General features: G+C 45.7%; 1 protein-coding gene across 2 annotated transcripts in view; it reads left to right on the top strand.

Annotated features, from left to right (window-relative positions):
* The first annotated feature begins 15,826 nt into the window (after positions 1 to 15,826).
* ST6GAL1 (ST6 beta-galactoside alpha-2,6-sialyltransferase 1) overlaps positions 15,827 to 23,025 on the top strand; it is a 137,678-nt gene continuing 130,479 nt past the window's right edge. Inside the window, exon 1 of one of the 2 annotated variants that reach the window (XM_061194361.1) lies at positions 15,827 to 16,265. The gene's annotated coding sequence lies outside the window, so the exon portion shown is untranslated. The remainder of the gene's footprint in view (positions 16,266 to 23,025) is intronic. The other variant, XM_061194362.1, reaches the window with a different exon arrangement.

Below are 23,025 nucleotides of genomic sequence, written 5' to 3'. Positions count from 1 at the left end.
CTCCCAGGTGCTTTCTCTTGACTTCTCTCCAACTTGCCTTTTCACCCTCTCAGTCATATTCTTTCCAAATTGGAATAGGGGGTGTTGCAATTCCTGAAAATTATCAGGATTTTTCCATTTCATCTCTTTTCCTCCATACTACTTCTCGGGAAGGTAAGTATGAGATTATGAAGCATGTGGTACCACATCAAAACTCTCTTTTCCTTTCTTGGACAACTTCTTTTCAAGATTCATGGCCTAAGGTTGAACCTCTTTCCTTGTTACTGCTGGTGGATTTTAAAAAATGCCTTTACTTGGCCTTTATTTTGGAAGGATATTTTCAATGAACATAGAATTCTGGGTGTTCCCTGTCCCCTCCCCCAGTGCTTTAAAGATGTTCCACTGTCTTCTGGTCTCTATAGTTTCTAACAAGAATTCAGCAGTTATTCAAATGGCTCTTCCACTATGTGATGCATCATTTTTTTCTCTGGTTGCTTTCAAAAACTTCTCCTTATTTTAGTTTCCAAAAGTTTGACTATGATATACCGATGTGTGTCTTTATGTATACTTACGCTGCTTGGGGTTCTATAAATTTGTCTTTCAATAAATTGGGAAAAAATTAAGCCATTATTCCTTCAAAAACAATTTTTTGGCCTCATTTTCTCTTCTTTCCACCTTTAGAATTCAAATTACATGTATGTAGACATTTTTTATTGTTCCACAGGTCCCTTAGACTCTGTTTATATTTTTCGATGTCTCTTTTTCTTTCTGTTCTTCAGGTAGAAAATTTCTATTGATTTGTCTTCAAGTTTTTTGACTCTTTTTTTCTTTTTCTTTTTTTATAAATTTATTTATTTATTTATTTATTTTTGGCTGCGTTGGGTCTTTGTTGCTGTGCGCGAGCTTTCTCTAGTTGTGGCGAGCGGGGGCTACCCTTCGTTGCGGTGCGTGGGCTTCTCCTTGCGGTGGCTTCTCTTGTTGTGGAGCATGGGCTCTAGGCACGTGGGCTTCAGTAGTTGTGGTGCACGGGCTTCAGTAGTTGTGGCACACAGGCTTAGCTGCTCCGCGGCATGTGGGATCTTCCCGGACCAGGGCTCAAACCCATGTCCCCTGCATTGGCAGGTGGATTCTTAACCACTGCGCCACCAGGGAAGCCCTTTGACTCTTCTTTTCATCAAGTCCATCCAGAGAATTTTTAATTACAAATATTCTATTTTTTCAGTTTTAGAATTCCCATTGGTTCTTTAAAAATATAATTTCTACTTCTCATTTGAGAGTTCCTGCCTTTCATTTATTGAAAGTATTTTTTCTTTGACTTCATTGAGCATAATTTTAATAGCTGCTTGGCGATCTTTAGATTGATTCCAACACCTGGATCACACTGGGCTTGGTCTCAGTCGATTGTCTTTTCTCTTAAGCCTGGATCATATTCTCTGGTTCTTTGTATGTTGAGTAATTTTGGATTATATCTTAGACATTATGAATTTAATGTTATGGAGATTCCACCTCCTATTATAGTCCTCTGAAGTGTTGATGTTTGGCTTTAGCAAGTAAATGCACTTAGGTCGATTCAAAGTCAACACTCTGCCCTTTGGGGAGCAGCGCAAGTCTCAGCTCATTTCCTCTATCTTTAGATCTGCTGCTTTGAGTCTGCCTTACGCTTGTGTGGTTCAGAATCTGACAGAAACTTGGTGAGAGTTTATACACAGAATTTGTGGTCTCTCTCTCTCTTTAGATCATTCCTTTTCAATATTTTCCCTCTACCATTACTTTCCAGCATACTCTGTTCTTTGGTTCTTTAGGCCAGAAGGAGTATGAATTTTTTTATCCAAGTCTTAGCCACCACAGATCATGCTGACCTCAGCCTGTTCCCAGGCTAAAAACTACAAAAAAGGGTAACTCACCTTTTGCCATTACCTTCTTCCAAGATGTGACTGTTCTCCAGATTCTGTCTGCTTCTATTTACTCTCAGCGAACCTTCAGGTTGCAGGTTTTTGTATTTTGTCTAGTGTTTATAGCTGTTATCTGTTGGGAGAGCAGGATCTGGTAGGTGTTTATTTGTCCATACCAAAAGTGGAAATTGCTGGTAATTTTTTTTTTAATGTTTTGTTGTTTTTTTCTTCTGCCATTCATTGTGTAAAATGTTGGGTGTTGGGTGAGGCAGATCCTCTAATCTAGAGGCATTTTGCCATTTTTACCCAGAAGTTCTCTTGTGAAAATGTCTTATCCTTCCTTAGCCTCAGCTTTATAATGTATAAAATGGAGGAAACAGTGTCTTCTTGGTGGAGTTATTGTAAGTGTTAAAGGGGACAGTGCAGAGAAAGCATTTTAACACAGTGCTGGCAGTTAATAGATTATTACCACTATCTTTGGTGTCCATAGCTCATCCTTACTATAGTGCCTGGGGAATGGTTAGAGGTTAACAATGATTGTTGAATAAATGAATTAGAATGTAAAAATAGAGAAGGAAGAGAATGGATATAAGAAATGGTGGAATCACAGGAAAACTGAAGAGACGCTTCAAGGCTGGCATTTCCCCCTTGGCCCTGGGCATGTAGCAGACACACAGGACTGTGGCCAGATGGCTCTTCCCTCTGGCCAGGCTTCTGTTACACAAGGTGTTCTCTCTAACTTGTGTGCTGATTCATCATGCAAGCTGCAGCACGAGGCCAAGCCTTCAGAACTAGGTGAAGAGTCTCCACATTCCTGCTTTTTACACTTTCCAGGAGGTACAAAGGAATTCTGGGGGGATTCTGGAGCCAGAGGGGGGACCCCCCCCAGATTTGTGAGCATGGGAGGCAATATTTGAAAACCGCATTTATGCGGAACAATATCAGAGACAAAATGAAGAGGCTTGGGGATGGGAGAGGCCCCTCATTACCCAGACATGAGAAGCCTGCTAACACTCTACTTCAGGGAGAAATCATTCCCCACACTGGAGGGCCGAAGTGCCAACTCTCAGCAGGCAGTTACATACTCCAGAATCATAATGGTGTTTAGTAGGGCAGAGGGGTGGGAACGTTTGGGTACCAGCAGTGGCCATGCTTCCACTCAGAGTGCTGGTTGGGCCACCATGGCAGGATGGCAGCATCAGCAAGGTCCTGAGTCTGGGAACCTTCTTCACCTGAGAAAAACACAAGACTTTAAATAAAAAATATTATTAATTGAACTGTATACCTAAAGATGGTCAAAATGGCAGATTTTATGTTATATATTACCACAGTTAAAAACAAACAAAATTATTAAAATAATACATGCCCATTGCAGACAATTTGAAAAATTAATAAAGATTGAAAGAAACAAAATGATCCCTATTCCTTCCTTCTAACATTTTGGTAATTTCCTTTCCTTCTTTTTACATACAAATTGTCTATAATGTGTGTGTTTCTTGGGTAATTTATTATAATCTGAGCATATTTGTTATTAAGTATTGTTTGAAAATATCATTTTAATGGATTCAAAGTGATTCATTGTATGAATTCATGAAATCGTATTTGATTGTCTCGGTGGCTATTTAGGGTATTTCCAATGTTTGCAGAAAAAGAACACTACAATAATCATCTTTCAACATATGTCTTTGTTTAATAGATCCTTTGAAAGTGTAAAAATTTTTCGTTTCTTCCTCTCTCATGCTTCTCACATTCTACACTTCCTTAAATGCCGAGATCAGGTCTGACCTCTATGAGGAAAACTTCCCTGAGCACTTCAGCCTGCAAAACTCCCTTCCTTCTTTGACTCCAATTGCATTAATTTGTTCATTCATTCATTCATCAAATATTATTTGATGGCATACCAAGTATGTATATGTAAATGTTCATCAAATATTAATTTTTTCCTCTGATAATGTGATTACTTATATAATAATTATGGCTAATGTCCATTGAGTACTTACTCTGTGCTGACTTTTTTTTTTTAAGTAAGTGTATTTCATTTATTTGTTTATTTATTTATTTATTGGCTGTGTTGTGTCTTTGTTGCTGTGCAGGCTTTCTCTAGTTGCGGCGAGCAGGGGCTACTCTTTGTTGCGACGTGCAGGCTTCTCATTGCAGTGGCTTCTCTTTTGCAGAACACAGGCTCTAGGCGTGAGGGCTTCAGTAGTTGTGGCACGCGGGCTCAGTAGTTGTGGCACACGGGCTTAGCTGTTCCATGGCATGTGGGATCTTCCCGGACCAGGGCTCGAACCCGTGTCCCCTGCATTGGCAGGCGGATTCTTAACCACTGTGCCACCAGGGAAGCCCTGTGTTGACATATTATTTTATTTTATTTTATTATTTTATTTTATTTGTCTTAAGTCTTTATTGAATTTGTTACAATATTACTTCTGTTTTATGTTTTGGTTTTTTGGCCGCGAGGCATGTGGGATCCTAGCTCCCTGACCAGGGATCGAACCCGCACACCCTGCATTGGAAGGTGAAGTCCTAACCACTGGACCACCAGGAAAGTCCTTGTGCTGACATTTAAAAAAATTACTTTACGTTGTATTATCTCATCTTTACAATACTATCTATGCTTTACCTATGGGAAAGTTGAGGCACAGAGAGATTAAGTAACTTGCCCAAGGTTGCTCAGCTATTCTTTGGGTGACCTAGGATTCAATTCCAGATAGTCTGGCACCAGAGTCTATTAACTACGTTAACAGTTATATATGCTGCCTCAGCTGGACTGTTCTAGGGACAAAGCAAGTATACGTCCTGTAGTGTGGAGCTTACTTAGGGCTTGGGTGTCCCACTGAGCTCTGAATCATGAAGCTGTTCCTTCATGGCTGTTTGAGGGTAACTCTTGCTTCTGCATACTGTGAACTCCTACAGGGCTGGGGCCCTGTCTCCCCCTGCCTTCTACCCCCAAGAAGCACACAGCTAGTACCAAGTGTTGCTCAGTAATGCCTTTAAGCCAATGGATGGGGGTAGCCGACAGAGATCTGAGCACCTAGAGTCCAGGTTTTGCTTTGGGCTCCATCATTGTGCAGGCGGTGTTTCTCTATCACCCTGGAGTCCATTTCCTCATGAGGGACATGAGATAATCTTTGACATCCTATGAGTGTAGAAAAATCTCCCAGTAATACCTTGAGTTTTTCTCACATGGTGATGAGCAGCCACTAGCACAAGACCCTACTGTGGCCTCCAGCTCTCTGATTTAGTCCAAGGCCTATAATTTCAGGGTTAAACATGAGAAAATTGTCTCCATGTTGCTTCTTTTTCAATATGCCCAGATGTGAGCAGGCATCTTCAGAAGCCAAAATGAAGTGCTAATTTTCTCACGGACATTTGTCTATTTCATGAAGCAGGTATCTTAGATGTTTGGGCTCCTGTAACAAAATACTATAGATTGGGTGACTTATTAAGAACCAAAATTTATTTCTCATAGTTCTGGAGGCTGAGAAGTCCACAATCAAGGCACTGGCAGATTCAGTGTCTGGTGGAGGGTCACTTACCGTTCATAGATGCTCATCTTTTCTCTGTGTCCTCGTGTGGTAGAAAGAGGTAAGGGGACTTTCTCAGGCAGCTTTTATAAGGGTGCTAATCCCATTCATGAGGGCTCTACCCTCATGACCTAATCACCTCCCAAAGACCCCACTTCCTAATACCATTTTTTTTTTTTTTTTTGGCCTCGCCGTGTGGCATGCGGGATCTTAGTTCCCCGACCAGGGATCAAACCTATGCCCCCTGCATTGGAAGCACGGAGTCCTAACCACTGGACTGCCAGGGAATTCCCTAGGCTTTTTTCTCAACATATGAATTTTGGGGGGACATAAGCATTCAATCTATAACAGCAGATAATCATAATTACAATGTTTAATTTTTAATGGGATTAAAAGAAGAAAGAGAAGAAAAAGAAGCGGAGAAGAAGGAGGCTTCTTATGCAAGGTCATAAGCATTTGTATGTGTGTGTGTGTTTTAATTGGCCCTAAGGTTAGAAAAAGTTAGTTTTTCTTCTTTTTTTGATCGGGTTCACATCTAATAATTATAATAGCTTCCACCTTTTGAGTACCTATTAGATGCCTCGCACGGCACATAATCACTGATACTTACTGTGGTCCTTCAAGGACTATAGTACCTCCGTTTCATAGGTTCAGAGGGGTTAATGGCCTTTCTCAAAGTCACCTGCCCAGCAAAAAGCAAGGCAGCAATCAAACTCTGTTTTGCTCCATCCCAAAGCCTACTGATGTGCCACTACAACAGAGCTAGCTACCGCCTCATTAGTTATTTAGGGAACGAGCTGTGTCATCAACATGATGGAGAGGCACACGGCAGTGGTATGGCCTTTTTGGAATTTTATTAAAGACCTTGGAGGGGATCAGAGAGGCAAATGTCAGCTAAGAGGAGCAAGTCTGTTTCCTGGCCATGGATGGAGCCAAGAGGGACCCCTACTTCTTTACCCCTGTGATCCTGGATCAAAGTTTGGGGAATGGCTAAGTGAGGAGAAAAAATCCTGAACCAATTCAAATCACCTCTCTGAATGTGTTACGAAAAATTTATCCTGATTTGTAGATTTATTTGTTTAAGACAAAGAGTGCTTCTATGAAATGTCTAATGCATTTTATTTGAAAGAGCACTTAGTTATACATTTAATGAATGAAAAAAAAATGGCCCCAGGAAATTCTGCAGGTGTTAATAAGACTTTGGAGAAGGAATAAGTCATTTTGGACTCAGGGCTTCCTGGGGCAGCTTAGGGTTGAACTAGACCTTAGAGGACGGGTTATGTTTGTGCAGGCGGAGGCGAGATGAAGGAGGTATTTCAGAGGAATGAAAAAGTATAAGCAAGTCCTAGGTGGAAAGATAATGGGGAGATGAGTCAGGTCATCCTCACATCACGTTGCCTTCAAGGAAAAACTGATGAGCGTAGTGGTTAAAGAGCGGCTTTGAAGTCATATACATGCTGGATCAATCCCCAGCTCTGCCAATTACAAGGCATGCGGCCTTCCACCAATTACTTAAACTCCTGAAGCCTCAGTTATCTCGTTTCCAAATGCAGTTAATGATGTACCCTGCACAGGGGCTTTGTGAGGATTTACTACCGCATAGTTTAGTTCCTGGTTCAATAACTTGAGGAAGTTATTATCTCTCAGATCATTCTGGAACATGCAGATCCTAATCTTAACATGCTCTATTTCACCTCAGTAATCAATAACTAAGAATTACGATTTCTTCTGCCTCCTGAGATCTAAGAAGCAGTAAAGCCACCTCCCCCTCTATGCCGAAACCCTGGGTGAAGGAAATGTATTATCGGAGGTTCAGCTTCACACAAAGCTATCTCGGATTAGGGACTTCCTTCTTCCCAGCAACAACAGTAACATTACACCAGTCTTCTGGTCATTTCCTACAATCTCTTATCACTTTCTATGTTTTTCTTAGCCCCTTGAAGAGACAGGCTGCAAAGCCAGCCCTGACCACTAAGAAAAGTCAGAAGACAATGAGCAGGTACCGATTCCTCTCAGGGGCCTCGTTACGGGAGGCTGGCCCACAGCAATTTCTGCTTTTTCTCAAGTCTTTGGTTCTCTCTATACTTTCTGGGCTGCCCTGTGGCCCCTGATTAGCGCCTACAACAGAGTCAGATGTGGACTTTAGTCCAACCTTTTATTAGCTAGGTGCTCTTTGATAGGTCATTTGAGTCTTGTGACCTCAGTTATCTGCAAAATAGAGATCAATTGAAAGATATGTTAGGAAAGTGCCTTGGACGTTCTCTAAATGAGTAACACATATTTAAGTGGGGAGATTAAAATCAAGCAGGTGCACTGTGCCCCTTTCTCTTGAACTCAACCATCAGATGAGTCCCAGATTCTGCAAATAAAAATCCCTCCTGAATGTGGTCTTATGACCTTCACATCTTTCTTGGGCAAGGAAATGAGTTTCTTAGTATTCATCCTTCCTGTAAGTTTGAGAAAGACCTCACAGAGGAACTGCCAAAGATATACGATAGATGATATCCCTTGCTCCCTGGAAATACAGCCTACTTGATGGGATCCCGAGCTGAAGTTGATACAACCCTTTGAATACAAGTGCCTGTAATCCTCATCCCCAAACATTCACAAACACACACAAATCTTCGGCCTCAGTGGGCCTGCTCTTGTGTCCCTGCCTTCTGGATGGAGTTATTCTGAGGCCTTCAGTTCATGACCTTGCGATGCTCTGAGCCATTTAGGTTAGAGAGGTGCAGGCTGTTATTAGCTTTATAGCCCCCCCCCTGCTTGCTAATTGAACTAGACAGTTGGTGCTTTATTATAGCACCATGTAATGGATAATGCTTCTTCATTCAGGGGCTACTTCCTGCACTGAACTTTGTCAGTGCTCCCTGAATGCTTATGTGATTGCCCACACACTTAGGCCATAGCAGAGATAGTTACCGGCTAATTCAAATCACCAATCTCCCCACCAGCTCCTGGTAGGTGAACGCTACAGCTCTACACTCAGGTTTCTTGTGGGAAGTTACCAAAGATTTTGTGCTGTACGCTATACAAAGAGGGGTTGGAAAATTAATGTAGCTTTGCAGGAGGCATCTGTACGTTAGAAACTATCCCTGCAGTGGGGAAATACGACCTGGGCAAAGGTCGTTGTCCAGCTGGTTGTGATCAATTAACTATTGGTGATGATGGTTAATGAGATAGCGGTTGAGGCTGCAGCCACGTCTCAGCTGTCTGAAGTTCATAATCCCATGGCAAAGGGTCCCTTGCTCGAGGCAGTGCCAGGAGAGAAGGCTCCCCTGCTCATGGAGTACCACATGGTCAGGCATGGTTGGTGGCCTTTTACCCTGTGGAGGAACTTCTCTGGGACAACCTAGAAAGCCTTAGAAGTAACCTAGTGATTTGTCCGCAAAGCCTGCTGATCATCAGCATTGCCTGGGGAGAGTGTTAACGATTACAGACACCCAGAATCCGACCCCAGAACCACTGGGGGAGAAACTAAAACTTACATTTTACAGGATTTTTGTAGGTGATTCCAAATGTCAGCCAGGTTTGGAAACAACTTATTTAGTCCAACTGCCCTCGTTTCACAAAAGTAGTGCCTTGGCTGAGGTCTGCATGCTGAATCGTGGGAGCTGGGAGTAAAATGCAGTCTGCTGGTATCCTGTGTGTTGTGTGGCTTCTCTCAAAAAACATCAGCTGTCTTTGGGGAGAGATGTATAAAATACACGTGGGTGAAACACAGTAAACAATGGCAAAATCCTCTGAGTGTCTAAGTCACCAGAACCTAACACTGGCCATTAGCTTACTGCAAGAAATTAAAACTTGGTTAAGAATCCAGCTTCACCACTTACTGCTTGTGTGACCCTTGTTAAGTCACTTACCTCTCAGTTTCCTCGTCTACAAAATATGAATAATAAAGTCAATAGTAGCTACCTAATAGGGTTGCTGCAAGGGTTCAATGAATGACAGAATGTCTGAAAAGTGCTTGACGGAGCACTTGGCATGTAGGAAGTGCTTAGTAACTGTTAGCTTTATGTTTTGAGTATTTACTATGTGCAAACACTATACTAAGAGCTTGATGGCTGTCACTCCCAAGGTCCAGCCCTTCTGTGAAGCAGGCATTCTCGATCAAGCCTTCCCAATGGGCAGCTGGGGGAAGGACTGACTGGGCTTGTACCTTTGGCTGCATTGGTCTTTTGAAATTTGGCATTCTGTGATTGCTGTCCACATAGATGATATGTAGAAATATGTCATGGTGAAAATATCCTCTTGGAGGTAACAGTTGTGGAATTTTTGTAAATCTGACTAAAACTCCTTGAGGGTGGAGCCTGTCCCTTGATCATCTTGGTGTCTTCTATTCATCTTGGTGTTCCCTGATCTAGTCTAGACCCTTTCTTGGCCCATCGTGCTCAATAAATGTTTGTCAAGTAGAATTAAATATCATCTCTTCAAGTTAATCCGATGCCTCCTTCCAAGAAATACTCTTCTCCTGGGTCATTTATCTTGACTTTCTTAATTCTTCATGGCTTATCTTGGCATGCCTTCACAATGGACTTTCAATCCACTTTTCCTCCTGTCATGCATGCTGTAAATGGTTTATTGCAGGACTATTTATAATAGTGGAAAAATTGAAAATGACCTTAATGTCCAGCTGTGGGAAAATGGTTGAATAATTTATGATGCACTCATATATTGCTAATAGCTATCACTTACTCATGCTTACTGTGCCATGTACAGTAATTACACTTTTCGTGTAATTAACTCGTTTAATCTTTAGAACCACTTTGTGAGGTAGATACTACTATTCTCATTTTACAGGTAAGGAAAGAGAGCCAGAGAGGTTAATTAATTTGTCCAATGTCACACAGCTAGGAGGTAGCAGAGTCAGGATTCAAACTCAGGCAGCCTGACTCCAGAGTCAGTATTCTCAGCCATTAAACTAAACCACCTCTCATATTGACAACAAACAGTGCAACAAACCGCTAATAAATTGCCTAAGAATATTTGCCTTGCATCTACTGAGGGCTGAAGTGAATGAATACATTTATTGTTCAATATACAAGGGAAAAGCTTATGATATACTCTAAGTGGGGTAGAAAAGCAGGATATCCCTTATACACATTATGATCTCAACTATGGAAAGAAAACTGTACAGGAAATAACTGGAAGAAAATAGGCCAAAAGTTTGATTCTGCTTGTGGCTGATGGGATGACAATCTTCCCCACTTGATTCTTTACACTTGTCTTACTTTTCTATTTGTCAATTAAAAAAAATTTTTTTTTGATTTATTTTTGGCTGCGTTGGGTCTTTGTTGCTGAGCGTGGGCTTTCTCCAGCTGTGGAGAGCAGGGGGCTATTCTTTGTTGTGGTGCGGTGTGCAGGCTTCTCATTATGGTGGCTTCTCTTGTTGCAGAGCACCAGCTCTAGGTGCATGGGCTTCAGTAGTTGCAGCACATGGGCTCAGTAGTTGTGCCGCACGGGCTTAGTTGCTCTGCGGCATGTGGGATCTTCTGGGACCAGGGATTGAACCCGTGTCCCCTGCATTGGCAGGCAGATTCTGAACCACTGCACCACCAGGGAAGTCCCTGTGTGACTCTTCTAAATTTCCTAAAGCAAACTTTATCTGTAAAATGAGAGGGAAAAAAAACCTGTTAGAAATCGATGTTTAAAAATGTGAGGCCGTACAGAGGCAGGTTTGGGACGAATCACCAATAGGTATCAAACACTTGTTCCCCCCACCCCCCGCCAAAACCCTTTGTTAATTTCAAAGAAGTTTCATCGGCCCACAAGCCCTCTTGCGCCAAGCCTGACCATTCCTGCAGGTTATTCTGACGGTCATCCTCAGGTCATAAATACACAGGAGGCAGCTTCTACTTTGGGTCTGGTAGAAGTCCCTTGGGAAAAGCCAATTTCCTGGATCTTTCCTGGAGAATTTATTACAAGCATCTGTGATTCCTCAGAGCTCCTTTGCCCCTGTATTTCCTGCCATCGCTGGTGCATCTGGTCTCCTGGGCATAGTTTTTGAGTCTTGCCCCCAGGGCAGCAGGGCAGCAGTTTGGGCCGCTGCAGCCTGTGAAGTGTCAGCAACGGTTTGATGGGCTTGTCCGGTCTTTTGCAGCTCTGGGGACAGTTGCAGTATGAAGGGCAGAAGGCCTTGGTTTCAAAGCACAGCTCAACACTCACTAGTGGGCTTTAAGCAACTCACTTTACCTCTGAGCCTCAGTGTTCTCATCTGTAAATGGGGATGATCAAGAGGCAAATCTACCTCACAGGTTATTGTGAGTCTGAAGAGGGCTCAAGTGGGAGAATGTATATGCAGGCCATCAGCGAATATAAAGGTCCATAGTTATGTGAAGTTTTCTTTTCTCCTCCCTCCTTTCCTTCCTTCCTTCCTTCCCTCCCTCCCTCCCTCCTTCCTTCCTTTTTTCCTTCCTCTCCCTCTCTCTCTCTTTCATTCTTCCTTTCTTTTTGTAGTTTCCCACTTTCTCATACCTTTTGGAGTCGCTGACAGAGGCTAATTAAAATGAATTAACATTAAAATTAAGGGAGCCTGCTAGAGGGAAGGACCTGGGAAGGGGAAGGGAGCTGGAAGAGCATCACAGCAGGGGGAGGGATGTTGAGGAGGGAGGTGTAAAAATGTGACAGGGTGAATGTCAGGAGTAGAACTTTGGGGAGAGGAATGTTGTAAGCAGATATCTAGGAAGTTTGCCTCAAGATGTTTGGTGTAACACCATTTTGTCTCCTTCAGAAAACTTCTGTAAAGACAGCTCTCACTTTTTAATGTTCTTGAAGTGAGATTTGTAGACATCCCCCTCCCCCCCCATGTATTATTCTCTTACTAAGATTGGCCTTAAGGCAAGAGTAGGAAAAGGAGCTCAAGAAGACTTAGGCACACTAGGGCTCCAGAATGATTCCCCTCCCCGCAAGTGAGGATTAAATGAGAGCATGCAAACAGAGACTGGCTTGCACACAGGAGATGTTCAGTACATGACAATTATTATTATTATGAATCAAGAGACATTTTGCTAAAATGTAAGTGACTTAGAAAAGAGACCTGGTTTCTCATTGTATCTTCTAGGCCAGAGCTGGACAGGAGCTGGCTGGGTGAAGTGCAGTCCAGCCACACACGTGCCCCCATAGTATGTCCGTTTCTCTGACCTATCCTGATCACACCGTGCCGATTCCCCACCTGAGGCTGTGGAGCCACCAGGCCACTGCTTGCTGCACCAGCCATTTCCCTGTCCTGTGGCTGCAGTCCTCCCATGAGGCCTATCTCTAGTGTCCAGCCTCTGCCCTCTAGTGTTCTTCTCCCCTGGCCCACTCCATGCTCCACTGGACCATCCACGTAGGGACAGCAGGAGCAGTCCTTGGGTGCTTAGTTTACAGATGCTCTTACTCTACTTCTATTTTCTGACTTGGGTTTTAGAGACTTAGCTGTGTCTGGGTATCTTCATCCTTGAAGCTGGCAGCACTGAGGCCCAAGGTAGGGGGCTCAGACAGACCACAGAGCAGTTCCTTTAACCTGGAGCCTACCTTTATGTTGGACAATAGGTGCTGAAAGTGTTGCAGGAAGGGGGACCCCTTCCAGGGCCCGAGAGTGGGCTCTTGTCTAACATTTGGAAATGAATTGTCCGAGGAGACACACGTGCTGACAAGGCAAGAGACTTTATTGAGGAGCGCCTGGGCGGAGAGCAGGAGGGTAAGGGAACCCAGGAGAACTGCTCTGCCACATGGCTCGCAGTCTCGGGTTTCATGGTGATGGGGTTAGTTTCCGGGTTGTCTCTGGCCAATCATTCTGACTCAGGGTCTTTCCTGGTGGTGCGCGCATCGCTCAGCCAAGATGGATTCCAGCAAGACGGATTCTGGGAGGTTGGTAGGACATATGGACTGGCGTCTCCTCTCTCCTTTTGACTTTTCCGAATTCTTCCAGTTGGTGGTAGCTTGTTAGTTCCGCGTTCCTTACCAGGACCTCCTGTTGTAAAGATAACGCGTGCAAGGGGTTACTATCGGGCCTGACCAGGGTGGGCGGTTTTGGTCAGTGGTACCCCTAACAAAAGCATGCAGAGGAGGGAGAGCTATCTAAGGGCTTGATGAACATCTATAGTGGGGTGAGGAAGAAGAGTTTAGAAGGTTATTTTCAACTGCCTGCGTCTCCTTTCGCCCCCACCCAAGACTTTGTAATAACATTAACCTCCACTTCAAGAGTGCTATGAAAATATTGTTTGCCAGTGGATTGTTGTAAACGAATGTTAAAAAGCAGGGGGGCATTATTTGCATTAGCCAGTAAACTGCCTAAAATGATGACTGAGAAAGGCATGACCTAAAATATTATTCATGGGCAAAGGCTGAGATCAGTGGGGGGCAGGGAGATGAGATGGTGTCCAGAGGGAAAGTAGGTATCTATACTTCTAAGGAAAACATGCTGCCAAGGCAGGGGCTCCAGAGACAATGAGGAATGAAGCCTCGTAAATAGGCTCGGGAGGACCGGACCATCCCCCATCCAATGGTCCATCCTCTTGCTTCTCACTTATGGGTGAGAAGGCCCCAAATGCTCTGAAGACACAGCAACCTTGAGGGAGCAGCCCCCAAAGGGAATAACCCAGAGCTGCTCCCAGCCTGGAAATTTGCCAGCGGCACTGCTACTTGCCTCCTCATCTGCCTTGGAGCCCCAGGATCTTCCTGGGCTTCTACTGTCATCTCTGGTCATCCTAGTCCTGCAAGCCAAGAATCCAGAGTGAGCCTGTCCCCTGTTTTCTCCATACCTTAGCTGGAGTTCTTCTGGTGATGAGAACCTTCTAGAGAAAACTCTCCCCTGTTTCTTGTTCTTGGTTCCTAAGTAGTGTTGACACAAAAGTGATGCTGAGGACGGAAATGATGAATGCTTTCAATTAATGTGGAAGAGGTTCAAATTCTGGCTCTTCCATTTCCAAGTGACTTGAATTTCCTCATCCATAAGATAGGGCTAAGGCCACCACGTATCCTATGATGAGGAGAGAGTGCTTTTGCTCCCCAAATGGTAGCCATTGTTTGGATGTCCTTTTCTCATGCCCTCTGTCATTGCTACCACTCCTGTTATATCTCCACTGATGTTAACTTCCAAGTTGGTCTCTGTGTTCCGTGCTTTCATCTCTGATCCTGCCATCCATTTTCCAGGAGGCTCACTGCCGGAGAAATCAGTGTAAAACACAAAGAGGTATGTCATGCCCCTGCACAAAATCTTGTTTCCATTTTTTTCGGAATAAAGTCAATGTATCACCCTCCCAGAAATAGTCTTAAGAGTTTGTCTGTTTCCACTCATTAACTCATACATTTCACTGTGATGCGCACCTTCTCCACACCGGACATAAACAGACTGAGGAGCTTGCATAAGAGTGCATAGCTAGTTGGTCACAGAGATTTGAATTCACTCTGCTTGTCACCCTCTCCAGCTGGAGCTCTTTGTACTGAGCAATAGTGCATCCTCAGCAGCTGGGAAGGGCCAGCAGTGACAGCAGGAGGGGTCCAGGATCTGGAGTGGGGGGGAAGCAGTGTTTGGAAGAAGGATGTTGTTGATGAGATAAGGATGCCACCTCCCCTTTCCCAGGATGGTGGTGGGGAGAGGACAACTGGATTTGGAGACAAAGTTCTGGGCCTGGGCTTCACGCACTCTAGTGTGAACTGGACTCTTGTTCCCAGAGGACCCACACTACCTTCCACTCTCCTTGTCTCCTCTCCCCCACCACTCCTTCCCTCCAAGTACAGAGCCGGGTGCCAAGTGGGCCCTCGATAGACCTTCGGGAGATGATTATTGCCTCTGGTAGTCACGTCTTTTCTACGGGGACTGCATTGGTGGCCAAAGGTCGCTTCCGGCCCTCCTACAGGGTGGTTTTCTGTCTTAGGGAAGTGGTCCCCGGGGTCACCAGGGATGGTCAGTGTTTACTGATGACGCTTGCTCAACAAGTGGTTTCCTCTCACCTCCTCCCGGCAGCCCCAGCTCAGCCCCAGTGAAGGAAGGACCCTCACTCCCTTTTCCACCCTCCCTGAGGCCTCCTGCCCACCAGCCTGCAGACAGCTTGGCGTGGAAATCTCCACGGGTAGGGACTCGCCGACCTTCCTTCCCTTCTGTATCTGCAGTGTGTGGGAGGTTCTTGTCACACCCTGTGAAATAGATTTTGTTGTTTCATATTCTACATAAGAAGAATTCGAGGCTTCAGAGAGGTTAAGGGACGTGCTCAGGGTCATGCAGCCAGTCAGTAGCAGAGGCAGGATTTATAGTCCCTGCTTGCTAGGAGAGTGCTGGATTCAGCCCTCCGCCACCTGTGAGGCTAGGGTAGAGCCAGTGTTTGGGAACCTTGCCCTTCCGCGTTGCCCCTCCCCCTCGGCCCTCGGCCGGCCCTCGGCCCGCCCTCGGGGGGGGGGGGCGGGCGGGGAAGCCGGATCCTAGCATCACTCGGGGGTTAAGTGCACCAGGCACCCCTAATCCCGAGGCCTGCTCGCTAGCGACCTCCGGAGGGCTGGGCCGGTTTGGGGCGCGGTGTGGCGAGGGGACCCACCCCGTCTTCCCGACTATTTGCATAACGGAGACGGCTAGTTTCCCCCGCCCCTTCGCCGCACTCTTCTTCCCTCCTTCCCGCGTCCGCGCCACCCCTCATCCCCTGTCCCCCCGCTCCTCCCCAAAGACCCTCCTTCAGGGACTCTTGCGTTGGGGCTCCCAGCTCCCGGGCTCTCTGGCCGCCGCCGGGCGAGGAGTCCGGAGGCATCCGGGGGAGGGGAGTCCCGCGCAGGGCCGGGCTCGGGAAGACGCCTGGGGCACTGCCCCGCGCTAACAAAGGGAACCCGCTGCCTGCCGGCTGGGGGCGTGGAGCTGGCGGAGCTGCCGCAGCTTCGGCGGCCGAGAGCGCAGCGAGTGAGTAGGGCTGCGGTGGGCGGCGGCGCGGCCCGAGCCCCCCGGGAGGAGTGGAGCGAAGGGGCACAGGATGGGAGCGGAGCGGCGGGGTCCGGGGCGCGCCTAGGGCGCAGGGAATCGGTGTCCAGCACCCCTCAGACGCCTTGGCCGCGCTGCCCGGCCACCCTTTGGCTGGGGGTGTCTGTGGATTAATCCGGGCGGAGGGGCCGCCCTGGCTTCTCCCAGGCTCCACTAGCCTGCTGACCCACAACAAACACACGTGCGCGCGGCCGCGGGGAACGCCGCTTTCTCCACTTCACAGTCAGCATGGGAGGGGGATGCCTTGCAGAGTCCAGATTCCTTCACATCTCGCCTGCCGGATTTACAGACGGAGAAACTGAGGCCCGCGGCGGGGGTGGGGGCACAGGTACCATAACAAATGCACGTGCGCCCAGTGCTGGGAGCGTGGCGCGCCGCAAGCCCCTAGGAGCCGCCCAGCGCAACCCGGCCATTGTCTCAGCTGCCGGGGAGGGAGCGGCGCTGGGGGCGTCACTTGCTGGAGGAAGACGACAGACCCGTTTAAAAGGTACCACTTGGGTATCAGACCAAATTGCCAGACTTAAAAAGGGAAACACGAAAAGAGAAGGAAGCTACAAAAGATTACCCCAGGCCGGGAGTGTGTCCCCGGCCGTGGTGCATGAGTTGAGATGACCCGGACCACCCCTCACTTCCACCTCACGGTGGTTTCTTAGGGACAGGGGTTGAATTAAAGGTCTGTGGGTCCCCCTCCAAAAAAAAAGACCGTGTCCAGCGCACCATTGTCTCTGCACTGCCTCTGTCGGGGACGGCGAGTGCCTCCTTAGCCTGCAGAAAGAGCAGTTCGATTTAAACGGCGCCCAGCGCAGTCTTGGGTTTCGCTTGCGCTTTGCCTTAGTAGGTCCCTGCGTCTGGCCAGCCCCGGTGTCACTGGCCCCTTTTGGCTTGTTGTGTGTTTGTACAAACAAGGCCAGCCGAGCACTCTTGTTCTAGGTGGGGACGCTATTATTTTCAGTCCTCTCCGAGTTTATTTGAGGGAAATTCCGAGGTCCGGAAAGAGAGGCCTCTTGTTTGTTTTGCTTTTTCTTTGCCTACGTATGCTCAGCTCAGCTTTGCAGATTTTAGTTCATCAGACCTGTTCAGGCAGCAGTGAGGTGGTTGGGGGGCGGGGGAATGCATTGGCTCGGTAAGTGATGGTGTGGGTGCAGAAGGAAGCCCGTCAGGCTGTGGGAGTGGGTGGTGTGCGCGGGAACCTAGGCACCGCCCCCCGTGTGCTTGCGGAGCGGTCGGGCTGCGGCTTCACCTTGGCCAGCTGCGCAGGAGATTAACCTGTCCCTGGGGCGGGGGGGGGGGGGGGCGGGGTTGGGGTGGCGGAACTGGAGGGCCTCCGGCGCTGTGCCCCGGTTTTTGGGAGTCTAGAGAGCATCCAGTGAACCCTCTTATTTTACAGGCCGGGAAACGGAGGCCGGGAGGGTTCAGCTCCTTGTCCAAGTTTAAACCGAGTGAAATCGGCCACCTAGAGAGGACTAGAGTCCGGGTCTCCCAACTCCCACCCTGCACACTGCCCTGCGGTCGACTAAAGGCAGAACCGGGATTCTGTGGTTGGCTGAAAAGGCAGTGGCCTTAGGCAGAATAGAGTTAAACAAAGAACGTAATTCAGATTGAAAGCTGCACCCTTCCATTATCCCTTTCAAGAGTTCTTTACCCATTTGAGAAAAGATAGATTTAGTAATTCCTTACTCTCCTAGCCTTTCATAAGTGTAGTTAGTTTTCCCTTCTGGCTGCCCTTTCCCCTCAAAGTTGGAGCCCGGCCAGCTGTGGAGACTTGGATGTTTTGCCTGTCATCCCTGTGCCAGGAGGCCTTTGTTTGGGCATAAGCACTCAAGGAAGAAAGTGTTTCCTAGGGCGCTACTCCTGAGTCACTTGTGGGAGAACAAAGCATTGTTTTCATTGATTTTATTTAATTAAATTTTTAAAAATGAGAGTCCCACGAAGTAGCTACTTATGTTTGCATTTGGCAGAGGAAAAGTTGGAAAACCAAAGAAAACACGTTGAGTCTGGGTTTCCTCAAAGCTAACGTGCTGTTTCACCCTGTCCCTCTTATCTCCTGACTGCACCTGTTTCTTTTCTTAGGGTTTCCAGGCTGTTTCATTTTTGTGGTAATTCCACGTGGAACTTGATTAGAGATCTCATCAGGACTCTCACCCTGTAAGGAACTTAACGGAATCACCTGGCCAGTTTTTCTAAACGGAAAAGCTGAAGCTCAGAGAGGAGAGATTACATGCCTAAGGACACACGCAAGATGTCTGCTTTTAGTGCCCCTTTTTACGTGAAAGGGAAACTGTTGCATCAAATGAGTTTTTGTTGGTACCCCAGAGTACAGTCAAAGTTATGATGGTTGTCATAACAACACCCTTTAAGTCACAGAATGAATTCCTTAAGGACTTAAATAGGTTTTGGTTATTAAACAAAGCCCTGGATCCCAATGGTAGATATGGTGAGGAGTACTATATTGATAGTTATCATTGGGGATCGGTTTTCTTTAGTGTTTACTAACTGGTTCACTTTACTCTTGCCCTGGACTCCTCTGCCTTGTGCTTCCCCAGTAGGGAGCTGTTTTAAACTATGATCGTAAAATGAAAGGCAGCAAGAAGTCAGAAGAGAGACCCCATTTAGCTCTTCATGCTACTTAATTTCTTGGGCTCCGGTGTCCTTCTTTGTACAATGAAAGAAAGTCCCTCCTGCCCAGTCTCTGCACAGGCTGTTTGGGGGCAGTGGAAGCTGCTTGGCCCTTAGAGGCAGAGGATCGGGTTTGGGTCAACCCTCCTCTCCTGTGTTCCTTGCAGACCAGGCGGTTACATCTACACGGTATAATGTAAGGGGAAGAACATGTATGTATCTCCTGGGGCTGTGGTGGGTATTAAGTCACGTGACTCATGCTTACACCTTTTCAGACCTCTTGTCAGGGTTGGGTGCTCACCAGCTTTTTAGTGGTAGAGAATGATGGTTGGAGAATAACCCCATTGGGTAAGCCCTGTGCTTAAATGAGAGACCCAACCTAGTCAGTAACTGGGGTGAATGTCTGCCGGACTGTAAAAAGGGCCTTTGGGCGGTTGTGAAGTGTATGTGACTCTAAGGTAAATAAACCTAGTAAAAAACAAATAAAAAAACCGAACCCAGAACTTTCCCACCCAGGTGAGTGCAATCTAAAGTCTTTCTATTCATGCACTCCATATTTACTGACAAGCAGGCAGGTCAGTGTGGGGATGGTTCCTGTACTGGACCTGGAGTTACAAAGGGCCAGATCCACTCATTGCCCACCCACCCCTGCTTGGAACACATTTGGATCTCCCCTCAGAAATTGCCCTCAAACACAGATGTGGAGAACAAACGTATGGACACCAAGGGGGGAAAGCCGCGGGGGGGGGGTGTGTGTGTGATGAATTGGGCGATTGGGATTGACATGTATACACTGATGTGTATAAAATAGATAACTAATAAGAAGCTGCTGTATAAAAAAATAAATAAAATAAAATTCAAAAATTCAAAAAAAAACAAAAAAAAAAAAAAAAAAGAAATTGCCCTAAAGAGCCCACAGAAAACAGATCTAATTTATCTCAAAATTGACCTCTGTAGTGGCGGGGTTGTCCCTTTTCTTCATAAGTTAAACCAAGAGCAGGTGGTCAGCGAGAGAGTGGAAGAGGGAAGGCTTCAAAGAGAATGTGGATCTCTACAAGTGTGAAGATGTGGTTGCATTAAAAAGTGACGGGAATAATTCATTAATGAAATTTGCAGTAATATTCTGGAACATAAGAGTCCTGAGAATTTGCTTAGACTTGGTATCAGTGACTTATTCAGTAAGAATTGAATTGGGGAAAAAAATACCTTTTTTCTTGCTTGTCTGCAGGTGTACTGCATATATTCTGACTTGGACAGATGTACTTTTTATAGTTGTATATGTAACAGTAACATAGTAAGCCATGTGGTATCATCGCATTAAAATACTGGAGTGACTTTCTAAGTTATTACTAGAAGGGTCAGGTTAGCCTTTAGAATCAACTTGGTGATTTAAATTTTGTTTGTCATTATGATTATAAAAATATAGCATGCCCATTGAGGACAATTTGGAAAGTACAAAAAAGTATAGAGAAACAGCAAAAAAATTCCATCATTCAAAGGCAACCACTGTTAACAATTGGCAATTTTCCTTCTTGTCTTTTTTTTTTTTTTTAGTGGATTTGTTTTTTCTAAATGGTAGAGAACATACTGCAAGTACAGTTACTCTTGGCTTTCTTACTTAACCTTTTCACATACCCATGTCACAGTTTATATCCTCATTAAAGCTGCACCTTTTCATTCATCACCATATCAGCATCTCCAAGGTCCCATGGTCCCATGGGATCTGATCACTCCAGTGAGCATTTCAGTGAAGGCCTGTAGAGGAAGGAGTCTCCAACTTCTTTCCCCTTTCCCAACTGTGCCTCAAGCATCCAGATACCATTTAAAAAATATATATTTTTTTCATGTTAGAAGAGCCTAAAGTCTAATGGAAAGAGAAGGGCCCTGCCTGTGGCCTTGGGTTCTAGTCCTGCCCTTGTGACAATTTATTTTAACACCCTGGTTTTCAGTTTCCGTATGAGTTAAAATAAGCAACTCCAGGGTCGTTTATTAATTCATTCCTCCCATCTTCGAGTGCCCACTCTAAGCCAAAACTGTATAAGAAGAGCTCATGGTCCAGTGGAGGAGATGGGGTAACAAGAGACTAGTTCAGGGTACCCTGGGAATGCAGAGGAGGGGCAACCACCCCAGACTGGAGCAGTGGGGAAGGCTTCCTGGACGAGGGCCATTGTGGGCCTGTCAAACTACTTCTAAATCTTCTCTATTGTAATTGACACCATGATTAATGTTTGTGAATAAATCTCTGTCCATATTCCAGATAATTCCCATAGGATTGTGGGAACAGTAGGAATTAAGAGCATAAGTAATTCAGGATTTGAATTCTTGTTCACCAATTACCACCAATAATTTCCTTCTCTGTAAAATGGGCATAACAGCCCTTACCTCACTGGACCATTGTAAGGATTAAACAAAATCATAGTTAAAGGGTCCAGTACAGTGCCAGGTTTACAGGAAGTCCTCCGTAAGTGATAGCTATTAGTGTTATAATTGGGATTTTCACAAGCTGCAGAAACTTTTGGTCCTAATATTTTTTCTTACCATGATAGCAGGCAGAAAGTTAATTAAAGTGGTACCTCCTACCAGGTGACAAATTGAGAGAGAAATGATCACTTGCATGCTGCATTACAAAAGTCTTCTTATGGAAAATTTCCAACACATGAAAGTAAAAAGAATGGTGTAATTACCTCCTTCCCCCCATTTATAATCATTTACCTTCAACAATGATCAAAACTCATGGCTGGTCTATAACCCCACACTCTACCCCACATGACTTTGAAGTACATCCCAGACATCTTTTCAGCTTAGCCATAAATATTTCACTGAGTTGCATGATGCATATTTGAGGCAATGGGTCGTGCTGCTCTTGGAGCCCGTGTCTGCTGTCACTGTTACCTATGGAACCGTGTGTGTGTGTGTGTGTGTGTTTGTGTTTGTGTGTGTGTGTGAAAGAGACAGAGAGAGAGATAGAAAGTGCCAGTAAAACTTAAGTAGTCTTACTGCTCAAGTGAATTTTCCTGCTGTGTCCCGTGTCCCAAAGAGATGCGATAAAAGGAGCACTGAATTTAGAGTCAGGAGACCTGATTTTGCATAAAGGCCCCACCCTTTACCAGTTGTATGCTTTTGGCAAGTGACTTCTGAATTTCTTTAAACACATTTATAAAAAATTTGGTGAGTACTGAATGAAGTAATCCATGTGACAGCCCAAGCAACTCAGCATTAGTTGGCCCTGAATCAGACTTGAACCCAGCCTTCCCTGCCCAGAGGGAGAGTTTCCGTATGGAATGAAGGTCAGAGACTGACGGCCCGGTGGTACTAGGATGCCTTCAAATAGAGTTGCTGCCTGTCTCGTTCTGAAGATGAGGTCTTCACTCAGATGAGTAGCTGGCACCCCATGCTTGCGACTCTCCCATCTTTCACTCAACCTCTTCCCTCTGATTTATGGATGAGGGCAAGGAAGCCCAGAAAAGGTAGAACCCTGCCAGCTGTGCCTGAGAAACAGATCTTCTCTGATGCCTCTTTTCCTCCATGGGAAGACACCAGGCTCCCCTTTTTCCTCCAAGTTTGTTGTCTTGGTCTCTCCTAACTCACTGTTGCTCCCAAGTAGGAATTTTTGACTCAACTAAAAGGAGAAAATTGATTTGATTTAGTAATTAAATTAAAGTCCTCTCTTTAATCCACTGGGACTCCCATTATCTCCGGGCCAGCACTGTGACTTGTGGTCTCCTCCGGCTGTCTCGAGCTAGCTGTGTGGCCTTGGGCAGGACGCCTGCCACCACAGGGATTCGACTCGCAGCTCTCTAGGCCCCTTCCAGCTCTGAGATCATCAAATGGGGAACAAGTATAAAAAGAGGAAACTATACATAAAGTTAGGGACTTCTTCACACAAATAATAAATGTAATGTTTTCTTTTAGAATAGGGTAAAAAAATTAACCACCTTACCTTTTGTCATTTCCCCCAATCCCACTTCTCTGCAAAGTGACTACTGTTTGCAGTTTGTTGTGGGTCCTTCAGCCCCCTTTGGATGTACATATGTATGTATTCATGGTTATATGCAGATACATTTAA

Source organism: Eubalaena glacialis, chromosome 6 (genome assembly GCF_028564815.1).
Source record: "Eubalaena glacialis isolate mEubGla1 chromosome 6, mEubGla1.1.hap2.+ XY, whole genome shotgun sequence".
Lineage (NCBI taxonomy): Eukaryota > Metazoa > Chordata > Mammalia > Artiodactyla > Balaenidae > Eubalaena > Eubalaena glacialis.
This window is presented reverse-complemented; position numbering and strand designations above follow the sequence as displayed.